At 44.6% G+C, this 25,293-nt stretch overlaps 1 long non-coding RNA gene across 1 annotated transcript in view; it reads right to left on the reverse strand.

The window, feature by feature from the left end:
• Positions 1 to 595: 595 nt before the first annotated feature.
• Positions 596 to 25,293, reverse strand: part of LOC103752349 — a 79,797-nt gene continuing 55,099 nt past the window's right edge. Inside the window, exon 3 of the long non-coding RNA XR_608061.1 lies at positions 596 to 654. This is a non-coding gene — a long non-coding RNA (uncharacterized LOC103752349). The remainder of the gene's footprint in view (positions 655 to 25,293) is intronic.

The following is a 25,293-nucleotide window of genomic DNA, read 5'->3' on the forward strand; positions in this document are numbered from 1 at the left end:
TCGCTGTCCCCAAGATAATCTTTCGGAACACTAAAGTTGCGTATTATTGTTATGTTTGCAAATGGTTTTCAACCAGAATAGCATAGCTTTCATTAGGTGAGTTTTTGAATTGGGCAAACATACTGAGAGCCCTTCGACAAGAGAAAGGCTTCCTGAAGCACAGAAGTCTGTGTTTACTCCAAGGGTACATTTAAATAAAAGATCACTAGGCCAGACAAAGTGGATTATTTATTTTTGAAATCACAGAAGACATTTCATGGAGACATTAAATTTATCAAGTGTACATAGAAAAAAATTGTCAGAGTGTGCTTGACTTAAACACCTATTTATAAATAATTCATTAAAATACCAGAGGAAATATTTACAAAAAAAAAGGGAACAATCCGAGCCAGGGCCTTGAAGACAGCATCAGTGTTTGAGTCCACATAGAATTTAACAGGAGCTGTTATATTTGCTATAACAGGAAAACTTAAGAGTCATTTTAAAATATTCGTGTTGTTGGGCTGGTGAGATGGCTCAGTGTGTAAAGGAGCTTGCCGCCAAGCCTGAAGACCTGAGTTCAATCCCCAGGACCTACAAGGCAAAAGAAGAGAAGACTCCTGCAAGTTGTCCTCTGACTTTCTCACTTCCGTCGTGTCATGCTTATGCACACACCTACAAAAATAAATAAGTAAATAAGTAAACGTAACAAAGAAGCTTAAAAGCAACCTGTGTTGTTCAAAACCATTTATTTGAAAACCGGGCATGGTGGAGCACAGCACTCGGGAGGTGGAAGTGGAAGGATCAGACAGAGTCATTCTTCACTACGTAGAGTTCAAGGCCAGCCTGAGCTAAATGAGGTATGCACCACCATGCCCAGTGTGTGTGGTGTTGGGGATTGAACCCAGGACTTTATGCATGAAAAGTGAGTACTCTGCCAACTGAGCTACCTCTTTGGGTCCCTAACCGTTTTGTTTTTCCTTTTGAGACAGGCTCTCGCTCTGTAGCCCTGGCTGGCCTAGAACTTGCTACGTAGACCAGGCTGACCTCGAGCTCACAGAAGTCTGCCTGCCTTTGCCTCATGAGTGCTGAGATTAAAGGTGTGAGCCACCACATCCAGCTGGCTTCTATCACTAGTGTGGCTAGCTGAGCCTCAGCCTCCTGGCTGCTCGGATCACAGGTGGGCTGCTACACCAGCTTTTGGGTAGTGTCTGGGGATCCCAACTCCAGCCCTCAGGCTTACATAGCAAGTGCTCTATCTACAGAGTCATCTCCCCAGTCCTTAAAATAGAGCCCAGCCTTGAACTTGAGTCCTCTTGCCTCTACCTCTTCAGCATATCCCACCATCACACACCACTGCCACCTGGACCACACAGTGATTATTTTAAAGCTCTACAAGCCACAGTTCACTGCATAAGGGCCGCTTATAAAGCAGTGGTTTGCAGGAATCAAATGTCTTTCTTTGGATTTCTGCCACTTGTTGAAGACTCTGTTCTGTCACCACAATGAGGTTTGTTCCCTCTTTCAATAACCAGGTAGATATGGCAATTACTTTGAGGGGATTTTTAAAGCCCACGCATGTTTATCTATCAAATCTGGAAAATTCCAGTCTTAGCGGCTTTCTGCTACTGCTTCCTCCTCTGCTCATGCCTAGCATCACATCCGTTTCCATGGCAATGGATAACGGGGTCTCCTCTGTACAACAGGTACCAATGTTAGGACAAAGCAGGGGTCTGGCAGGGGGGTGAGGAGACAGGAAAAAGGTGGGAGGATGTCTCCACACCTCTGTGTGTGCACAAACTGTGGGTCTGTGTGTGTGTGTGTGTGTGTGTGTGTGTGCCTCTGTGTGTCCGCCCATCTCTGTTCCTCCAAGACTCTCTGCTGACTTCATGTGAGGCCAAGCTTCTACATTCAAAAATAATGTCTTGGACCTGGAAAGATGGCTCAGCAATTAAGGGCACTTATTACAATCCCAGAGAACCCAGGTTCAGTTCCCAGCACCCACATCGCAGCTCACAATGATCCAGTTCCAGGGGTTCCAATATCTTTTCCTGGCCTTGCTGGCACTGTGCACACAAGGTGCACATACATACATGTAGACAAAACACTCATTGTATATATATATTATGTATAATATAATATATTTATATTATATATTATATATGTTTATGTATAATGTGTTTGTAAGAGTAATTTCAGGCTGGAGAGATGGTTCAGTAATTAAGAGTACTGGCTGCTCTTGCAGAAGACCCAGGTTTGAATCCCAGCACCCACATGGCAGCTAGGAACCCCCAGTAATTATTAAGAGTTCTAGGGGATCCAATGCCCTCTTCTGTCCTCCACAGGCATTGTATGATACAGGTGCACTTACATACATGCAAGATCAATGCTCATACACATTAAAAAAATAAAAAAAATTTAAAGTAATTTCTTGCTGACTGAATCCACCTCCCCCCTTGGGTGAGGTAATACATTACACCTTTATTTCCAACACTCAGAAGGCAGAGGCAGGCAGATCTCTGTAAGTTTGAGGCCAGCCTGGTCTAAATGAGCAAGTTCTAGGCCAGCTGGGCCAGGTTTGACCCAGCACCCACATGGCAGCTAGGAACCCCCAGTAATTATTAAGAGTTCTAGGGGATCCAATGCCCTCTTCTGTCCTCCACAGGCATTGTATGATACAGGTGCACTTACATACATGCAAGATCAATGCTCATACACATTAAAAAAATAAAAAAAATTTAAAGTAATTTCTTGCTGACTGAATCCACCTCCCCCCTTGGGTGAGGTAATACATTACACCTTTATTTCCAACACTCAGAAGGCAGAGGCAGGCAGATCTCTGTAAGTTTGAGGCCAGCCTGGTCTAAATGAGCAAGTTCTAGGCCAGCTGGGGCTACACAGGTAAAAACCTGTCTCGAAAAACCAAAGCAAAACAGAACAACAAAAATCTAATAAAACTACTGCCATTGAGAAAGCAAAATTGAGACTCACTCACTCTCTTGGAGCAGAAGGAGAGGTTGGATAGGGGAGAGTTAAGGACCGAATGGGGAGAGAGATGAATGAAAACGAGCTAGTGGTCACCAGTGGTCACTCGGAGGGTGGCTTGTAACACGTGGTCCTTGGCCCTGCATCATCAACTTCACTTGAACCCCAGACCTGTTAGAGACCCAATTTTAGGGTTTTCACCCACTCCCCAAACTTCAATGAACCTTCCAGTTGCACCTGGGCCGGCTTTGCATTTGACTGGTAAGCCCTGTTGACTTGACAGTATGTTCCTGCCAATTCTCCTCAGTTGAGAAAGACTGGGCTGAAGTCCTCAGGTCTTGCTGTCTGGGTGTTCCTCTCCATGCCTGCTCTGGCCATCTCTGGCCATCTCTTCCCTGTCGCACTCAGATGGGCATCCGATGCTCTCATCGTTCCCCATCCCCAACCTCCTTCTAGCCTATGTGCGTTCTAAAACATCAAAGGCAGGAAGGAGGCTGGGACGAGGATCGACTGCTTAGGGACATGACGTTTCCATTTGAAGTTGTTCTGAAGATTTCCGCTGAATGGAAATATTCACTCCCGAAGCGCAGAGGGAGGCTCTGCAGGCTCAGCCAGCTACGGGGACTCTGAAGCCTCAGGAAGCTCCTCATAGGGCCCCTCCTCATAAAGCAGCAAACAATGGCTGACCAAGAGGAGGTTTTCGGTGGAAATGCCTGCAGCTTGCGCATCCCTGGGGCTCCAAAGATGCAGATTTCTTGAGTCACCTCCCATCCTGGGTTGGGCTTTCCAGTGATGTAGTTCTTCAGATCTTCCAAGCCCCTGGAAGTAGCCCCCATCCCCCACCCAAGTCATTAGTTCACCAAGCTAGATGGGCACAATCATTTCTTTGGTCTGTGATTTGTGCCATATTTGGGGTGAATACATATATGTGGGTAATGCCTCAGGAAAAAAAATCACTACGAGGGTGAGGTCGCTGCTCTGGAACTATACAGACGTGGTGGTGGTGCAACATTGTGAATGTCCTGGGTGTCACTGGAATTGTCCCTTTTGATTGAAAAGTGTGGAGTAAGTTCTGGGGGGGTCTGCTGTGCAACATACAAGGAATTCATGTGTGGCACTGTAAACATAGCCAAGTACACGTAGCTGGAAAGGTCATGGACCCTAGAGGAGAACCTGCTTCTGTCAGTTCCCTGGACCAGTGTAATTCCTTACTATATTCTAAATGCGTATCTGTATATTTATAGGCAAGTGTATCTCTCACCACTCATCAAGGAAGCTTCTTTTTGCAATAGATGGAGACTGTTATAAAGTTCCACAACTGGTCAAATGCAGAGGATAAGTGACTGTGAGATGCCCATTCCTAAGTGACACATCTATAGTGTAAGCTTTACACCTAAGGCTCAAGGAACATTGAAAAAGATGGAGGAGACACTCGTGGCTAGTTAATGCATTCTGGACACAGTGAGGAAGCAGCACCAATAAAATCTCCACAGTATGGTAGTCTAACAAGATCTGTATAATGAAAAATCCAGTTGGCAAGCCAAGGTGATGGGGCGAAGTTTCACAGGCTCCTACCTCAAGATGAAGAGCTACAGGCAATCAGTGGGTGCTGGGAGAGGGAGAATCAGTTTTCTCCAGGGGCTAGTTCCCCGAGAAGTTATATAATTGCAAGTAGTGAGCCCTAAGTACAGGTATACCTGATCAGCACTGAGTGGAATCTGTATTATAGATATGCATATTTATGAATGTATGTATGTATAACTATAATAACCAAAGGACAGGACAAGGAAGTGGGAGGGAATGGAAGGTGTGGGAGGAGTCGGAGGGGGACTGGCGGGAAACAATGCAAATACAATCCTCATGTATTCTCAAAAACAAAATAAATTTAAAAAATAATAATACAAGGCATACTTGAAAATTGTTAAGAGTTCTTTGTAGAAAACGTGATAAGTAGATACAGTGACCAATACACTAACCAGCCAGCTATGGTCATTCCACAAAGAACAGAGAGGCTTCAAAACAGTATGCTGTACCCTGTGAGTGCATCTAAGTGGCTGGCTACAACAAAGTAAAAACTAAATAAAATAGTTAACTTTATGTGAATTTCAACATTATAAAATGTTTAAAAAGCAATAGAATTTGGCACCCCAAACTCCCCTTAGTAGTTGTGGCTTTTCTCTTCCTGAAGGGCAATATATAATAGCTCATTCTCCTTTGAGAGAAACTTTGTTCCTCCTTGCACTTGTGGTCTTTTGTGCTAGACCAAGAGCCCTCTGTCCATGCCTGAAAACTGTCTCTTATTTGTTGTAAAATAAAAGAAAATCCAAGTACATGCCTGCTTCTAATGCCAGGAGGATTGTAAATTCCCAGGTCAGCCTGGGCTACAGAGTGAGACTGTCTCAAAAATAAACAAAACAAAACAAATCAAATCAAATCAAATTAAAACCAACCAACCAAACAAACAAACAAAAGATTGTAGATGTCACTCAGTGGTAGAGCACCTGCCTAGACTCCCCCAGTGAGGGCCTGGGGTGTGGCTCAGTGGTAGAGCCCCTGCCTAGAATCCCCCAGTGAGGGGCTGGGGTGTGGCTCAGTGGTAGAGCCCCTGCCTAGAATCCCCCAGTGAGGAGCTGGGGTGTGGCTCAGTGGTAGACACCTGCCTAGAATCCCCCAGTGAGGGGCTGGGGTGTGGCTCAGTGGTAGAGCACCTGCCTAGAATCCCCCAGTGAGGGGCTGGGGGGGGGCTCAGTGGGAGAGCACCTGCCGGGGTGTGGCTCAGTGGTAGAGCTCCTGCCTAGAATCCCCCAGTGAGGGGCTGGGGTGTGGCTCAGTGGTAGATTGCTTGCTTAGTATGAACAAGTCCTGAATTCTGTCTCTAGGACTGTAAAAATGGCTTCTTCTGTAACAAGCCATTAGAGCATCGCTGTCTTTGTGTGCTGCATGGTTGGGACTCAGTCATTCAACTCCGCTTCTGCAGCACAAAGACAGTGACAGAGCATGTTATGAGCAGGCAGCACTGTATTCCAGCAAAACTTGATCTGAGGACACGTTTCTGCCTCTTTCTGGCTCTTTCCTCCATATTCCTATCCTCTCTCGTGTCTGTTCTGCAATCGTCCCTTCATTGGTCTTCTCCATCTTGCGTTCCTGGTCTGTAGTTACCCTTTCCCATCCTTCCTTCATTTTTCATGAATATATAATGCAAAATGGAGGAACTTGGACTATCACAGTGCATGCTTGTGTTCCCAGCATTCAGGAGGTGGAGGCAGGAGGATCAGGAACTCAAGATTACCCTCAGCTACACACTGAGTGGGAAGTGTGTTTCAAAGCAAAAAGGAGGCTCTCTAAAGAACAATGGGAAACTGTTGAAGTGTTTCAAGCAAGGGACGATAAATCTGAATCCTCTGAGAAAGCACACAGCTGGAGAGATGGCTTGGTGGTCAAGTGCCTGCCTCTGAGCTGCCTGTCATTCCAGCCTTAGAAAGTGGAGACAGGGGATCCCAAAGCAAGCTGGCTATTGAGCCTAGCCGCATCAATGAGTTCTGGGTTTGACTGAGAGACCTTGCCTCAATGATTAAGGTGGAAGGGAGATGGAGGTTGATTCCCAGGACCAATCTCAGGCCTTCTTGTGCATGGGCACATATGTGCACAAGCACACCCACACAGGGAAAAAAATCATGCACACACAGGGGAAAAATCATGCACACACATACACATACATCCCAGTTCTTTAGGAGGCTCTGTGAACAGGTAAAACTCAAGGTTTTCACATGGTAAGGGCTTGGGAGAGACAGTCTGGTTTGAAGTTGAGAGGCTATAGATTTTGCTAGGCAGCCATGTTTACACAATGGTGTTCACTGTTCCACAAGGTAGCTATTGGGAAAAAACCACACAGCTCCTCTGAATGCGCACATTTAGAGATTTATAAAGTTAGGTACAGAGGGATAAGAGCAAAAATGTACTTACTTGTTTGAGTTATTATTTCAATGTTTATAGACTGTAGTTCAACAAACATGTCTGCTAGGAGGTTGTCACTCTGTGCCAACAAGAAACCCTCCTACATCAGGGAGACCACAGCCTCAAAGGGCACGGGGAACAAGCGCTCAACTCATGTCAAAACCAGGACGCAAGCTCTTTACCCCCCAGAGTACCTGAGAAAACCCAGTTATGAACACGACCCAGGGAGATGGTCTAGAAACAGATGGCTAGTATGAAATATTTTTATGGTTTTAGAAACGGACGTCTCTAGAATAGTGGCCATGTTGTGTGGCTTCTGGGAAAACGGTTTCCTTTCCTGAGTTGGATGTCAATGTATATAGTTTGGACGCCAGCCGGGCATTTGGAGGCCATTAATCAGGGAAAATTCCATGGTAGGCAGTTGTTCTAGGTTTCCCTTGGCAACTCCACTAAACTGACATCCTAACAGCTAGTGTTCAGAGATGGTTTGCTTCCCCACCCCCTTGGACACAGGCTCCTGCAGTGGGACCCTCTTTTCCTTCCATCATGGTCTAGCTCTTGCTTCCAATAACTGACACCGATGCCCCAGAGACAACCAAGTGAGGACAGAAGTGTTTGCAGCACGTAGAGAGTTTCTTTGCTTACTTCTCCACAGACAAAGTCGCTGGATAGTTCTATAATCATGGGGAATGGCCCATTTGGCTTAACAAAGAAGTCAATGACGATAAAAGAAAACATCAAGGTCTGGGGATATAGCTCAGTGGGTAGAGCGCTTGACTAGGGTGCGTGAAGCCCAGAGTTCCATCCCCAGCACTGCATAAAGTCTTTAATGCCAGCACTCTGAAGGTGGAGGCCAGAGGATCAGGAAGTCAAGGTCATCCTCAGCTACAAAGTGAGTTTGAGGCTAGCCTGGGCTAGGTGAGAGCTTGCCTCAGATAAATAAACACAAATGTGATTTGAATGACAATGTCATCCATGGGCTCCAAGTATTTGAACACTTTGTCCCAGTTGGTGGTGCTGTTTTGGGAGGCTTAGGAGGTGTGGCCTTTGCTGGAGGGAGCACCTTTGAGAGTTCATATCCTTGCAAGTTTCCAGTTTGACTCTCTCTGCTTCTGGTACCCGCTTAAAGATGTGAGTGCTCAGCTTTCTGCTTCGGTGGCCTCCTGCCATGCCTCCCCACCATGATGGACTCTCATCCCTCTAGAACTGTAAGTTCATTTCTACAGTTGCCTTGGTCACGGTGTTTTATCACAGCAACAGAAAAGTAACTTATACAATGAATAAGTAAACAAGCCCGTCTTTATAAATGCTGGGGGAAAAGCTAGAAGCAGAAGAAACCCCGTCACAGATAAGATTTAGTGAACAATGAAGCCAAAACATCACAGCACATATATTCAAGGATAGCCAGGAACGGAACACAGTGTCAATAGGTTAGGAAGAAAAAAGTGGACATGGGGCTGGTGAGATGGCTCAGTGTGTAAAGGTGCTTGGCCCCAAGACTGAAGACCTAAAGTCAGTTCCTGAGACCCATATGGTGGAAGCCGGGACCTGACTCTCACCAGTGTCCTCTGACTTCCACATGTGCAATGACAGGTGCACACATACATAAATTAATAAATTTAAAAAATATTTTATTATTTTTATTTTATGTGTATGACTGCATTGCCTGCAGGTGTGTAAATGCACCCATGTTGTACAATGCTCGAGGAGGTCAGAAGACGGCGTCAGATACCCTGGAATTGGAGTTACAGATGGTTTTTAGCCACCATATGGGTGCTGGGAATCAAACCCAGGTCCTCTGCAAGAGCAGTCAGTGCTCTTAACCCCCGAGCCATCACTCCAGTCCCGATAAATAAATTTGAAGGTGAAATTCAAAATACAAAAACAGGCCAATGATATACAAGTGTGTACACACAGACAAGAGAAGGAAAAGGACCAGACCAGTCAGATGTTGAGAAGCATACATTGTCCCACTCGACGGTCAAACACTGGGCGGTGCAACCCGTTTTGTAATCATCTCCCACTGAAAGGACTTCCAGGTTGAAGATGCCAGGGAGGGGATATTTCCCAAGCAAAGGTGGTTGACACAGTCTCTCTAGAGAACACAGAACTAAGGATACTGCAAAATTAACAACATAGAAACTCACTTCGGCTCTACACAAACGTTCACAAGCTTATGTGTGTTTGAAGCAAACCTCTGCAGCACGAGGCCCATGAGATGGAAAGAGAGAATATGTAATACCTGTGTAAGAACATTAACTGCAGCTGTGGTGGTACACGCCTTTAATCCCAGCACTTGGGAGGCAGAGGCTGGCAGGGTTCTGAGAGTTGGAGGCCAGCCTGGTCTACATAGTGAGTTCCAGGCTAGCCACAGTTACATGGGGAGACCCTGTCTCAAAACAATCAACCAATTAAATAAACAACAAAACCACATTAACCACAAATATGCAGTAGCATTTTACTGCCAGAAAACATGTCTTTCTTTAAAAATAAATGCTATTTTTTGGAGAACATGTATCATGCTAAATAAATAAATAGATGATTAAATAAATATGTACGCATGTATAGATGCATGGTATTTTGTTGTTTCAAATTTTATTTTTAATTATATGTGTGTCTTTCTGTGGGTTTATGACATGTGTGTGGCTACCTGTGGAGGCCAGAAGAGAGTGTCAGATCACCTGGAGCTGGAGTTACAGAAGGTTGTGAGCCACCCAACATGGGTGCTGAGAACCAAACTCAGTCCTCTGTGAGAGCAATATGAGCTTTTAAAAAGACATTTTTTTTTTGTATGTGTATGAATGTTTTGCCTGCCTCTGTGTGTGTGTGTGTGTGTGTGTGTTTGAGTTAAAATAGATAAGCCGGGCGTGGTGGTGCACGCCTTTAATCCCAGCACTTGGGAGGCAGAGGCAGGCAGATCTCTGTGAGTTCGAGGCCAGCCTGGTCTACATAGTGAGTTCCTGGTCAGCTGGGGCTACAGGGAAACCCTGTCTCAAAAAGCACCCCCCCAATAGATATAGATATAAACAAAGACACTTGAGAATGTTATTGACAATCTAGAAAGAGATCATTCTCAACCTCTCACAGAGTCACACCAAGAAGGGTTCCTGAAGGAAGTGCCCATTTAGGTGAGGAGCCATGGGGGAAGAGGAGGCTCATTGAGAAGCACATGCATTTGACAACCCCTACCTGAGTGCCTGACATGCCAGGGGCTGCACTAACACAGGGGCTTACTAACACATCAGGGTATGTGGCTTCATTTGCCACCATGAAGCCTAGAATCTACCTAAACATTCTTATGCAGAGACAATGTATAAGACAAGGTAAAGGGCCCGCGAGATGGCTCAGCAGGTAAAGGCACTTGCTGCATGACAACCCGAGTTCGGTCTCCAGGACTTACATGATGGAAAGATGGAAGGAGGGAACTGATTCCCTCAAGTCGTCCTCTGACCTATGCACGCACAACCTAGCATACACACATGTACTTAAATAAGTGGAAAACAGTTTTAAATGGGATAAATTCATAGCCTGGAGCGTGGTGAGGACCCTCCAGTGAACAGGTAAGAGCCGTCCCTGTCAGTATCATCTCCCCAGCAGAAAGATCTCAAGAAGAGAGCTGCATAGATGCCTTAGAGACAAGGTGTGAGTTGGGACATAAACAGAGAAAGCATTGGATCTGGGGAGAGGGCTCTGTGTGCAAGAGTGCTTGCTGTGTAAGTATGAGACCTGAATTCAAATCCAAGCACCAGGCATCAGCACTAGAGTATTTGCAACCACAGTGCTGGGGGATGGGAGACTGGGGGACTGCTCCTCGCTGCCAGCCTGGTCCCAGGTTTGGTGAGAGACTGTCTCAAGGGAATAAAGATGGAAAGTGATACAGCAGGAAACACACCACCACCACACACACACACACAGAGTGAAACAAAGGGGCTGCAGAGATGACTTAGCAGCTAAGAGCGCTTGCTGTTCTTGCTGAGGACCCTGGTTTAGCTCCGACAAGCACATGACAGCTGACACCCACCTGTAACTCCAGTTCCAAGGGATCAGATTTTCTTTTCTGGCCTCCTTGAGCTCCTGCACATACGTGGTACACACACATACATACATAAAATTAAAAAAAAAAAATCTTACAAAAAAGAAACACAACCTTTCCCTCCAACAATAAAAGTAAAATAAAATAAAATAACCAAAGCCATCAGGACCCTCTTGTTTCTTTGGGCTGTTAGAACAGAATATCATGGGCTAGGTTGCTTATAAACAACTATTTCTCACAAGTTTATTTACTTATTTTAATGTAAAACTTTTATTTATTATGCGCATGGTATGTGTGTATGTGACAGTATGTGTGCAATAGCATGTGTGTGTGGAGGTCAGAGGACAACTTTCAGGATTTTGTTCTTGCCTTCCACCAGGTAGGTCCCGGGGATTGAACCCAGGTCCTCACACTTAGCGGCAAGCTCCTTTACCCATTGAGCCACCTCACTGACCCTATGATTGTTTCAGAGGCTGAGAAATCCAACATCAAGGTGTCGGCAGGTTCAGCATCTGGTGAGGATTGCCTCCTGATTCACCAATGGCTCCTTCTGGGTATGAACGAAAGAGGGAAGAGGGGCTGCTCCCTAGTTCTCTGTCACAAGGGCAGGCTTGAATTCTGGGGAGCTCCGTCCTCACCAGCTCCCCAGGGCCCCACTTCCTAACTCTAGTGCACTGGGGGTGAGGAGTTCACCTCTGAGTTTGGTAGGACACCTGCATTCAATCTGTGGCAGGGGGTCAGGGGCAGATGGATGCCATAAAACAGAACAAATGAAGCCAGTCAAAGAGGACATGGAGGGGGGAGGGGAAGAGCCTTGAAGGAAGGTTCCTATTTAAAGTTTAGGTGGAGGAGGAGGGGGAGATATGGGGAGAGAGAGGAATAAGTCAGAGAGGTCACAAAGAAAGCTGCACACACACACACACACACACACGTGCTCAAAGAGACACAATTCCGTTTACAAAGGCACAGTTATATGTTGCACATACACAATGCTTGGGTGTGTTTTCTTATTTTTCAGAGAGAGGCTCTCAAGTAGCCCAGGCTGACTTTGAACACACACACATACATGCACGCACACGCACACACATACTCAGACACACAATTTCATATGTGCAAATACACAATGCTTGGGTGTGCTTTCTTATTTTTTAGAGGCTCACATGCATGCAAGCACACATACTACACACACATAAACACACAATTACATGTATGAACACACATAATACATGGGTACATTTTTTATTTTTTTGAGAGGATCTAAAGTAGCCCAGGCTTGTCTTGAATTCACTACCTAGCAGAGGATGACCTTGAACTCTTGATTCTCCGTTCTCCACTTCCTGAGTGCTGGGATGACAGGCCTTCACCAAAACATGTAGCTTATGCAATGCTGGGGGTGGGACCCAGGGCTTTGTACGTGCTAGTTAGGCTGTCTACTTACAGTTACCCTCCTGGTGAGCTTTTTAAACAATGGGGGCAGGGTGATTAGACTTTTTCAAGTGAAAAGGTGAGCGGTAAGGGGTTTCTTGCAGGAGTGTGGGGGACCCCAAGCAGCCACACTATGTTAAAGATGGAGCCCCCGTCAATCAACTACCCTAGCCTATAACGCTCTAGCACCTTAGGAGCCCTGGTGCCATCAGGGTAGAATCCCACATAGTTGGCTGGGAGTAGTGGCTGGAATCTCGGGTGAGGATCCAGTGACCCTCCCCACCCTTCTCTGAGGTAATGTGACAGTCCACAGGCCTGGTGCTGATGGTCTCTTGCAAGCAGGCACAGCTGACTGGATGAAGATGGCTCCGAGAATATCACTTACAACAAACGCATTAGGGACCCCACTCCGACCCCAATAAGAAAGGAGGGCTGTGTGGGGGTGCAGCACCCACTGCCTTCTCTTTGGGGGTGAGGACGCGACCCTGGGGAAGTTGCAGTCAGGAATGGGGATGTAGAATGGTGCCAGAGGCTTTTTATCAGAAGTCTCTTCCCTCCCTAGGGTTGCCCCTTTCCTGACCCAGACTCCTGTCTGCCTGGAACTTGCCACAGCTGTGACAGAGAGCAGAGCTGGCTTGGGGAGCCCCAGGACTCCCTCCCCCGGCTCCACACCTGCAGATTCAAGGCCCCTCACTCTCAGACCTGGGCTCCTCTGCTCTGTCAGTTCCTCTCCTTCTCCCAGAAATCTTTGTGTATATCCTGAGGGTCACAGCAGCCCAGGGACCCTGTCCCACTTCTGCAAACACACTCCGCCACGCCATCCATCCTCACCTGGCAGACAGAAGGATGTTCCTAAAGTGAAATCATCTATTGCTTTAGGTTTAACAATATTCTTTTTAAGAACACAAAAAGAAAACAGCTCAGTGGTTAAAGCACTTGTCACAAAGGCATGAGGACCTGAGTTTGGATCCACACAACCCATGTGAATGTCGTGTGAGCACGGTGGTCTGTCTTTAATCCCAGCCTCAGAAGGCAGAAACAGGGGATCCCAGAGTTAGCCATATGGCTAGGGGTTTGACAGAGAGACTCTGCCTTAATGAATAACTTAGAGGAAAATTGATGGAGAATGGTTTCCAATATCAACCTCAGACTTTCACATGCACTTGCACACATGTGCATGAGCACCCCCACATGTATGCAAACATGCATGCACACAAGCACACCACACACAAAAATGGGAAAATATTTTAATTAAATAAATATAAAACATCATTACGCACAATGAATATACACCCATAAAAATTTTCCTTAAAAGCTGGGCATGGTGGCTCATCCCTGTAATCCCAGCAACTCAGGAAGCTGAGGCAGGAGGATTGTCATGAGTTCCATTGAACCTGGGCTACACAGAGTGAGACCCTATCTCAAAAAATCAAAAGAAAAGGAAAAAAAAATTCAAGATGACTTAAATCCAAGACAGACAAGGTGGTGCACGCCTTTAATCCCAGCACTTGGGAGGCAGAGGCAGGCAGATCTCTGTGAGATCAAGGGCAGCCTGGTCTACATAGTGAGTTCCAGGACAGCTGGGGCTACAGGGAGACCCTGTCTCAAAAAGACAAAACAAACCAAAAGATGACTTAAATCCTACATTGACAGTGATTATTTGTATTTTTTCAAGCAACAAAAATAGGCCTAAGTGGTAGAGGAAAAGCATTAGGCAAAACTGGTTGGAAAATGAGGCATGTGCGTGCATGTGTCTACTGAGAGGGAAAGAATCCTAGACCCTTTAAAACTGTTACATCAAGGTGGGTTGCTGGGAAGTCAGGATACTTCCTAGTCTTTACAGTCCTTTATTGATCACCCTGTTAAAATAGACACCCATCTACTCTGAATTAAAATTAAGTGTTTAGGACTGGGGATGTGGCTCAGTTGGTGGATTCTTGCCAAGCAGTCATAAAGCCCTGGGTTCTATCCCTAGCACCGTATAACTGGCTGTACTGTGCTTGCCTACAATCCCAGCACTCTGGAGGTCGAGACAGGAGGTTAGGAGTTTAAGGTCATCCTTGGTCAGCCTGAGCTAAATGAGACCCTGGCTCAAAAAAAAAATAAATAAATAAATAAAAAGAAGAGTTTAGAATAAAGGTATTTCTCCATGGAGCCAACTGGCTTTGAATGAAAAGGGCTGAGCTAATTTCTTCTGCTATTTTTTTTTGTTTTGTTTTTTTATTGCTTCATTTGGAATATGTTAGTACAATTCACTGGGGTCCCACAGCACACACAGCTTGTCCTGAATGTTTGTTCTGGTTTCTTAATACTTACATCTCCAAATATTTAACTGGTCATGATAAGATGAAAGTTCAAGGGAATATATACTGAGATAAATAAACATAAAATCAGATAACACCTCAAAGAAGAATTTTTCTCAAAGAAGGAGCTAGAGATCCTAAACAGAAAAACAGAACTGAAGTTACCAAACGGATTTGTTTATTGGATTTTTTTTAAGGCAAGCCATCAGAGCTGGGGATATAGCTCAGTTAGTAGAGCTTGCTAGCATGTACTAGCCCTGGCTTCAATCCCCAACACCACATAAACGGGGTGTGGTGGTGCATGCCTGTGATCCCAGCACTCGGGAGGTGGGGCTGGGAGGATCAGGATTTCAAAGTAGCAACTTTGAGACCAGGTTGGTCTATAAGAGACCCTATCTCAAAAATGAAATAAGTAATAGAAAAGCAAGCAACATATTTACCATATTATAGTCTTAGCTGTCATCTCTGTGTCTATCCCAGTGAAAAACTGGGAATCAAGACAAATTATCTTACTCTGGAAGTTTAATAAAAGCAGGGACAGTGCTGGAGAGACGGCTCCCCGATTCAGAGAGAGTACTGCTCTCGCGGAGGAGCCACGTTTGATTCCTAGCACCCAATGTCAGGCCACTCACAACCACCTGTAACTCCAGCTCCAGGGGATCTTGATGCCTCTGGTCTCCACAGCACCTGCACTCACGTACATGTACATATACCCCCACACAGACACTCATACATACACATAATTTATGTCTGTCTGTCTATCTAACAAAAAGATCATCAAAAATTCTGTTTCAAAAGCTTTTAACTGTTGTGATTAAACCAGAAGACTGGATATTATGAAGCACACTGTCAATCCCAGCACTTGGGGGTCGGGGTCGGGGGCGGCAGAGGCAGGTGGATCTCTGTGAATTGCAGGCCAGTGTGGTCTACAGAGAGTCCCGGACTGGTCTACAGAGAGTCCCGGACCAGCTGTGGCTACATAGTATGACCCTGTCTCAAAAAAGAAAAGAAAAGAATAAATGAAGATATATAAATTAGCCTGAGAATTCCCAAAGGTAGCCCAGGAATAACTAAAAACAAAGATTTCTTTCTTTCTCTCTCTCTCTCTCTCTCTCTCTCTCTCTCTCTCTCTCTCTCTCTCGAAGGGGCAGCAAAATAGATGAGTGGGTAAAGTTTACTTGCTGCTAAGCCTGATGACCTGAGTTCAATTCCCTGGACCCACATTGTGGAAAGAGGGACTCAACACTCAAAAGTTGTCCCCTGACCTCTATATTCCCATCATGTATGTGTGCAGCCCCTCTCACCCAGATAAAATACATAAAAAATTAAAAAAATAATAAAGTAGAACAAAGAGAAAGAAAATATAAAGTTGTCAAAACAATAAAATTACACGTGGGGCGGGGGAGTGGGCTGAAAGGAAGGAAAAGGAGATTTTATGCAAGCTGTTGGTGCGCAGATGGTGTTTAAATCTCTTTCCTGGCAGTCAGAGGAGGAATGTGGTGGGCTTCAGGTTCAAGTGCATCATTCATGTCCTGCGTGTTGTTGCGATGTGGTATTGTCGGGTTCCAAGCTTGCTTTGGAGCCCAGGGCACATTCCAAGGCGGTGATCTATTGACAAGGGGATCTGGCAACGGAACCTTCTAAAGACTCCAAATGCTCTGTTTCAATGCTCATCAACTTTCCAAACAAATTGAATTCAAATTCCATTATTCCTTAGAAGCCCTGGGAATGTCTTGCTTTGCCTCACTGTGAAATAGGTCACATACAGAGAACAGCACATAAGAAGATTCATGTGAACCTCTTTAAAGATGATAGAGTGGTGGTGCTTAGTGGGTAGGGCTCGTGCCTGGCATGCACGAAGCCCTGGTTCCATCTCCAGCGCAACGTAAACTGGGTATGGCGGTTCACTCCTGTAATCCCACACTCTGGAGGTGGGAGGTTAAGGAGTTTAAGGTCAACCTTGACTACAAGGTGAGTTCAAGGCCAGCCTCCTGAAAACCAGCTCTCCATGTGAGCGTTTTTGCCGATGGCTAGGTCTTAACTGGTCAAATTCACCAGGTTCATCCAGGTACTCACAACAAAAGGGTAAGTGTGTGTCTTTCAACTCTTCCTGATGATCCCTTTTGCGAGGGAGTTTCTAGAAGCTTCTTGGAATGATTTGACTTGACATTTGAGTTTTGCTTTGGAGTAATTTAAGTTTTAGTTCAGGTTTAGTTTAAAAAATTATTCTTTGAGACTACCTACATGTACACAATGAAATATGCTCATATGCCCCATTTCCCTCTCCAGCACTTCCACAACCCCTCAACACATCCCCCTCCCAACTTCACGTCCTCTTTTTTTTTTTTTTAAATACCCCATTAAATCCATTTAGCACCGTCCATGCGTACATTGGTGTTGGGCCATACACTGCACTCATGTGCACATACCTCTACATAAATACACATAATTAAAAAGCTCATTTCTTTTTTAAGAAATATTTTATTTATTATTTTTATTTTATGTGTATAAGTGTAATGCCTACATGTAGGCTGGTGCGCCCACGTTGTGCAATGCCTGTGGAGGTCAGAAGAGAGTGTCTGATCCCCTGGAGCTGGAGTTACGACATGGTTGTCAGCCACCATAAGGTTGCTGGGAATTGAACCTGGGTCCTCTGCAAGAGCAGTCAGTGCTCTTAACCGCTAAGCCACTTCTCCAGCCACCCCCCTTTTAAAATACTGTATTTAAGTGAATTGTCTCCTTACATCTCTGTTTCTTGTTTCTCTGAACTCACCTGTACCAGGCTCCATCTCTACCCACACAACCCCTCCAAGTTCACCTGGACTCTCTATCTTGTGACATTCAAATCAGGTCTCAGTCTATCTGATCCAGTTTCTTTCTTTTTGTAAAAAGGAATCTACTGTGTGTGTGTGTGCACACACCACAGCACATGTGTGGAGGTCAGTGCCCTCCTTCCACCACATAAACTCAAGTTACCAGACTTGGCCAGAAGCCCCTTTACTGCTGAGCCATCTTGCCTGGTCCTCTGACCCAGTTTCTTGACCACACCTGAGAACTGGGACCCTGTTCACCTCCCTGGCATCTTTCTTTGCTTGTTTCCAACCCTGAGCCATCTGAGTTCTCTTCATGTGCCGATGAGTGGAAGCCTCCTGCTTCTCTGCCATGTTTTCCTTCAACCAACTCCATCCAGCCCAGCACGCTCAGCACTTGGTCCCCACTCTGTCATTGCACACCATGCTGTTATGTTATATGACACCATGCGTTATTGCACTACGTTTTATATTACGTTATTTTATGCTCCTTGTGCTCTTTCCTCACTACCTTACATTAATCATCTCTACTGTACATTTCTCTTCCTATTGGTCTTTTACAACTTTTTTGTGTATATGTGCATGTTCATGTGTGTGTGGGTGCACATGTGTGCACTTGTGCCCATGCATAGGGAGGCCAAATGTCAACCTCAGGTACAGTTTTTCCTGTGCCAGACACTCTGTTTTGTGAGACAGGGTCTCTCACTGGCCTGGCATTTGCTGAGTAGCCTAGGCTGGATGACCTGTGAGCCCCAGAGATCTGACTGTCTCCATCTCCCCAGCCCAGCTCTGGCAATACAGGCACACAGTACCACACCAGCTTTTGTAATGTGGGTTCTAGGGATCGAACTCGGGTCCTCATGCTTGCAAAGCAAGCACTTTATTGACTGAGCCATCTCAGCAGCCCTCTCTTAGACTTCTGATTCTAGTACCTAGAATGGTATTGGGCATATAGTAGGCCATATAGTGAGACCCTGTCTAAAAGAAGAAAAAGAAGAAAAGAACAGAATGATTCATGAAGGGGTTGATGATGGGACTGAAGGAGGCAGAAGACCTGTGATCACAGTGTGTCTTGTAGAATTGTTTTCAATGCTAAAGAGAAAATCATTTCCTTTACCTGAGATAAAATCATCTAATATTTTCATAATTAAAACAACACAAGATTAATCTTTAATTTTTTTACATGTATTGTGTGTGTGTGTGTGTGTGTGTGTGTGTGTGTGTGTGTACACATGCCACGGGGCATAGGTGGAAGTCAGAGAACAACTTGCAGGAGCTGGTTCTTTCCTTTACATGGGTTCCAGGGATTGAACTCAGGTTGTCTGGAAGGCGTGGCAAGCACCTTTTTGATCCCACTGAGCCATCTGGCAAGCCCAAGAAATATTGTTTTAATGCAGTGTTTTCAGTTCCATTACCAACTTTGAACGATCTCAAGACTGAGTTGGTGTGCCCCTTATTTGGAATTGGTCAGTCTACACTCTAGAGCTGAGGCCACAAACAAGAGCACCCTCCAGGGCCTCCCTGTTCTCTAAAATTTCTGCTCTGAAGTGTCAAATGTGCTACAAACTGCAGCAACAGATATTGTAATAAACAAGAATTTGCCCGTGGGATTTGCTTATAAGCAAAGAGGGCTCTGACCTTTGTAAAGTTGGTAGAAAGCCAAGTGCAAATCATAACATTTTGTTCATTTCTTACATGGAAATCTCCTTTTCCGTATCTATCTACCTACTATCTATCTATCTATCATCTATCTATCTATCTATCATCTATCTACTATCTATCTATCTATCATCTATCTATCTATCAATCATCTATCTATCTATCTATCTATCATCTATCTATCTATCCTATGAATGTATCATCTATGTCTGTAACACCTATAATCTATCATCTATCTTCTATAAATCCATCAATCATCTGTCAATCATCCATCTATCCATCATCCATCTATTATCTATTTATCATCTATGTATGCAACATCTATAATCTATCATCTATCTGTCTATGTAGTAATCAATCATCTATCATCTACCTCTTATTCTTTCTATCATCTATTAACATCTATCAATCTATTTGCCTATCTATCAATCTAGTATCTATCAATCTATTCATACCTATTCATCTATCAATCTAGTATGTATCTATTATCTATCAATCAATCATCTACCATCTACCCATTCACATCTATCAATCATCTATCTACTTACACCTATCTATTTACCCATCTATCAATCTAGAATCTTTCTTTCAATCATTTATCTATCAAGTATCTATCATCTATCTATATCTATCATCTATCTATCTATCTATCTATCTATCTATCTATCTATCTATCTATCTAATCATCTTTCTATCTTGGCATACAACCTGACAACCTGAGTTTGATTTCCAGGACCTACATAAAGTTTTAAGAAGAGAACAAAGTCCACAAAGTTGTCTCTGACCTCCACGCATACAGTGTGACATAATAGCCTGACTCCACATCACACACACACTAGTAATAATATAAAGTAAAAATTAAAATCATAGGAAACAAAAGAAAAACCCATAAGAGGTGAACTTGTAGCAAAAGACAAACCAAACACTATTTTGAAAGTCCTTGTGACAGATAACAAAACGAGTAGAAAAACGTTTTTGCCTTCTCACTTGTATAGAGTAAACAACGGGTATATAAATTAGTTTAAAATCATCAGGACAAGCACAGGAAGAAAAAATGTTAAAAATCAAATACTGGTTTCTGTCATTTTTTTTTTTAAGTCAAGAAAAAGAAAACAAGGTTGTCAGAACTGAAAATTAGTGAGAGAGACTGACTGAAAACAGGTCCTTGGGAATAACTGCACAGCAGATGGTCTGCTTAAATCTATTTACCGTCAGGAAGTGGATGCCTCCCAAATACTGACCACATGGCTCTGCGGCTCCAAGAACTCTCTTCCCTTGCCTAATTGTGCGGCAATGTATATATTTCTTGGAATCAACCTGGATTTTCGGCTTGGTGGAAAAAAATCCCTTGGTGGGTTGATGAGCTTGAGTTTGTCTCTGGAAACTGGGCCATGTGTTAAAAATCAAGCTATTCTGTCTTGATTTGCGCCAACTTTCCAATCCGCCCACCCTTAGCTGGAGTTCATTTTCCTCCGCCTGGGAGATGTGTGATGTCGAAGTCAGTATTTCTTATTTTTCTCAGAGAGACTGTCTTGTGATTGATAAGATATGGGAGCATCTATGCCAGGTGGTGGGGGAGAAATCAAATATACAAGGTAACCTCTTTGGCACTGTGGTGGGGACATAGAAGGAATTGTTCTGTCCAGATAGAGAGGACACTGACAGAACACATCCAGCTTGGTACACCCAATGTGCTTATTTTATTTTTCATACATATGTGTATGTGTGGTGTGTGATGAGTGTTTGCCTACGTGTGTGCAAAGCCATGTGTGTTGGTGTGCATGCATGTGTGTGTATGTGGAAGCCCAAGGCCAACATTAGGGATCTTCCTCTATTGCTTTCTTCATTCACTGAGGGAGGGTCTCTCAACTGAACTGAGAACTATCTGATAAGGGTTTGTGTCTCTAACCATCTTGCTCCGTGGAACTCATCTCTGCCTTTGGATCGCCGGGATTACACATGTCACTCAACATTTACATGGATTCTATGGATCCAGACTCTGGTCTTCATACTTTTGTGGCAAGTGCCTGATCCAGTGAGCCATCTCCTTAGCCCTGTTATTATTATTATTATTATTAGTAGTAGTAGTATTAGTAGTAGTAGTAGTAGTAGTAGTAGTATGTGTATTGCCTGCATGTATGTAAGTGCACCATGTGTGTGCAATGCCCAAGAAGATCAGAAGAGGGTGACTTATAGTGCTATATTTTATTTCTTTGTCTCATGAGAGAGAAATAAAAAAAGAGTAACTACATTTATGTAACTTTTGTAGTATCTTGTTATAGTTGTTTGACTTTATGATTATTGGATTTTTGTTTGTTTTTTGAGACAGGGTTCTCACCACGTAGCCCTAGCTGGCCTGGAACTTGCTATGTAGGCCAGGCTGGCCTCTACCTCACAGAGATCTACCTGCCTCTGTCTCCTGAGTGCTGAGATTAAAGGTGTGTGCCACCATTCCCAGCTTCTATTTTTTTTAATAGCCTTGTATTTTCATATAAATTGTGTGTGTGTGTGTGTGTGTGTGTGTGTGTGTGTATGTGTCCATGCACATGCCATGGTGTGAATGTGAGTTCAGAGACAAGTTCCAGGAGTTTCTTCTCTCCTTCTACCATGTGGGTCCCAGGGATCAAACTCAGGTCATCAAGCTTGGTGGCAAGCATTTTTACCCACTGAACTATCTTGCTGGGTCTCTCTCTCTATCTACCCCACCTCATTGTTTGTTTGTTTTCTTTTTCCATCTTGAGAGCCTCTTACCTCAGCCTCCTGATTCCTGGGGTTTCAGGCACATGTACCATGCCTGGCTCTGGTAGGAAATCACTTATGTCATCTGATACTACACAGTGTCTGCATCATGAGGGACCCACACAGGAAAATCACCAAGACACACTGTTAGTTGGAAGATCAACATGGGGGCTACCTGGATGTTTCTGTGGCTAAAAGTGTTTGCTGTGCAAGCCCAATGACTTGAGTTACACCCCTGGGACCCACCAGGGCAGGAGACAGCTGACTACCAAAAGTTGATTTTCACTGATGTGCTATGGCACATGTTCACACACACACACACACACACACACACACACTCACATATTCACTGAGAAGAAATGTGTCTGTGAGGTGCCCAGCCCTAATCACATCTACAGTGCAACCTCTACACTTAAGGCTCATGGAACATGAAAGAGTGTGGGTGGGGGGAATAACTGCAAAAATGAATCAAAGAGAACAGAGGATTGAAAGGGAGTTCATTTGGGGGGCGTGGGAGGGTTGGTGGGGACTGGGAGGGTGGAAGGAACGCAAAGACAATGCTCACGTATGAAACTCTAAAAGAAGCAGCATGGACTGGGGAAACAGCTTAGCGGGTAAAATGCTTGCTGCTCAAGTGTGAGGATCAGAGTTCAGAACCCCAGCACCCATGTAAAAACTGGGTGGTATGATGGCTCACCTGTAATTCCAGAGCCCAGGAGGCAGAGACAGGGGTTTTCTAGAGCAGGCTGGTCAGCTAGACTGGCCCAATCAGCAAGCTGCAGTGAGAGACCCTGCCTCCATATATACACCATTAAGGAAGACACCTGATGTCAGCCTCTGACCTCTACGCGCACGCGCACACACACGCACGTGCACTCCTACACATGCAAACACTTGTTCACACACACACGACACACACCACACACTTACAAACACACAAAAGCAGCATGCAGGACTGAGGAAGTCTCAGTTGGTCGACTGCTTGTCTAGCATGCAGGATCCCTGCTTTGATCTCTAACACCACATAAATCAGACATATGGTAGACACTGGTCATTTCAGCACTGGGACACAGAGGCCAGAAAATCAAAAATCAAAGTCGTTGTGTCTATAATGTACACACATGAATGTGTGGGGAAGAGAAATAAATACAGAGAAAAGATCTATAAGTTGATACATACCCAGAATATGTTTAAAGACAAAGATGTTAGTTGTGTGCTATATAATTATGTCGAAAAAATTCAGGGAATACTGAATAAATCTGAATACTGTTTCTGGAGGGGATACAGGGTTAATTAGTGTGTTAAATTTTTTTTTTATATATATTTATCTCTGAGACAGGGTCTCACTATGCAGTCCTATCTGTCCTGGAACTCACTCTGTAGACCAGGCTGGCCTCAAACTCACAGAGATCCAATTGCCTCTGCCTCCTGAATGCTGGGATTAAAGTCCTGTGCCACCATTAGGGGTAGTGTGTTGAAATTTATCTAGGCTCTTTTTTTTTTTTAAGGTGTGTGAGTGCAGGGCCAATAGGAAGGTGGGTGGATGTGTGTGTAGGTCACGGGACAGCCTCACGTGTACCATCTTGCCTAGTTTTTCATCTGGGTGCTGAGGATTGAACTCAGGTCCTCATGTTTGCTGAATAAGCCATCTGTCCAACCTCTGGGCTTTGTTTTCATTTTCATTTTCTTCTTTAGTTAATTAATTTACTAATTAATTTTTATTTTATGTGTATGAATGTTTTGCTTGGCATGTCACTGCACCACATGTCAGAAGAAGACATTGGATCCTCTGGAACTGGAGTTAAAGACTGTTGTTAGCTGCCATGTGGATGTTGGGAACTGAACCTGGATCCTCTTGCAAGAGCAGCCAGTGATGAGCTCTCACCCCAGCCCCTCTCTGGACTTTGCTTAAATCAGTGCAGTGAGACACACAGACTTAGAAATCGCTGTATAAAGGAAGACCCTGTCTTATACCCTGTTCCAACTTGGTTCTTCACAGTGCCAAGCACTCTGGTTTCCTGTTTAATAGTCACTCTATTCTCTTATAAATTCTGACAAACTGATTTTGTTCAGGACATCAAAGTGTTCTGACAGCTAAGTGCGTGGGCAGGGGAACCAGTGGAGCCAGTGAGCCATGGACAAAATCTTCTGTTATTGAAAACAAAGCAAGGTGTCATGAGAAGGCACATGACTTTCTTCTTTCTGCCTGGAATGTGGGTGTGATGCCTGGAACAGTGTTGTTCACATTGTGACCATAAGGCTAACAGCCTTGCCTTATAAAAAGCGAAGAAGTCAACAGAAAAGGACGTCGTCTTGGGTGACGTACATCCACCCTACAATTCATTTTCAGTTATGGAAGAAAAAGTCCTTGCTAATGGTTTAAAGGTATTGTTGGGTTATTCTCATGCACACAGCTGAGCTCAGTCTAAGCTGATTCAGCTTGGTCAAGAACTCAGGCATTCTGGAGCTGGAGAGATGGTTCTTGTGAATGCTGTGAGTTCGGATCCTAGCACCTACTCTGAGGGACTCACAGCAGCTTGTAACTCCAGCTCCAGGGAATCCAGTGCCTCTGGCCTTTACCCCTGTGCACAAACCACCACATAGATTCTCACATGGACACACAATTTAAAAAATTATATCTCCTTTCCTCATGAACCTTGTCTCCCAAAGTCACAGTCCAACAACCACCCATCATGCCCCAACTGTAACTCACATAGTTCTCCAAGATACCAAGTAACTTTGACTGACAAAGAACCCAGGGGCTGATGGGTTCTTACAGTCAGCTCTCGGCCTCCATCTCCCTCCCCCCCACATGGACTTCTGTCATGATTGCTATTTTGAGTCCTGGTTACTATCCATCCCACAACACAAAGCCAACCTCCTGTCTAACCTTGATCTTTTCCCTAACAGCTCAGGCTTCAAATCCTTCATCTGTAAATTGCGGTGATTAGAGGATCTGTCTCTCCCATGGGGTGTGGTAGGGATTACACAACACCGTTGGGCTTCCAGTGTCTTTGCTGCGAAGAGAATTTGTTAAGGAAGGAGCATATGGTCCAGAGGGGGCTTAGCAGCTAATCATGCCCTTGGACACAGCTACTTGGATACACGTGCACACATGATCTTGGCTATGTTTGTCAGTCCTTGGTTTAAAACTATCAGCAAGAACTGTGGGCTTCAGGGTAGCTGGCGGAAGCCGTTTGAGATCTGTTCAGAATAGTATGTAAGGGTCTACTGTTGTGTCAGGCACTGATCTAAACCTGGGAGCTAAATAGTGAACAAGCTGCCAAAATTCTTGACATTGTACTGATGGGGGGGCACTGCTCCAGGGGCAGGAAGTAAGCAAAGGAGTTCATAAACCCTACAAGGTTGTAGGAAGCAGCCAAGTCACAAAGAAACTGGATAAAGG

This window comes from Nannospalax galili, unplaced genomic scaffold (assembly GCF_000622305.1).
Source record: "Nannospalax galili isolate Female #2095 unplaced genomic scaffold, S.galili_v1.0 scaffold1368, whole genome shotgun sequence".
In the NCBI taxonomy this organism is placed as follows: Eukaryota; Metazoa; Chordata; class Mammalia; order Rodentia; family Spalacidae; genus Nannospalax; species Nannospalax galili.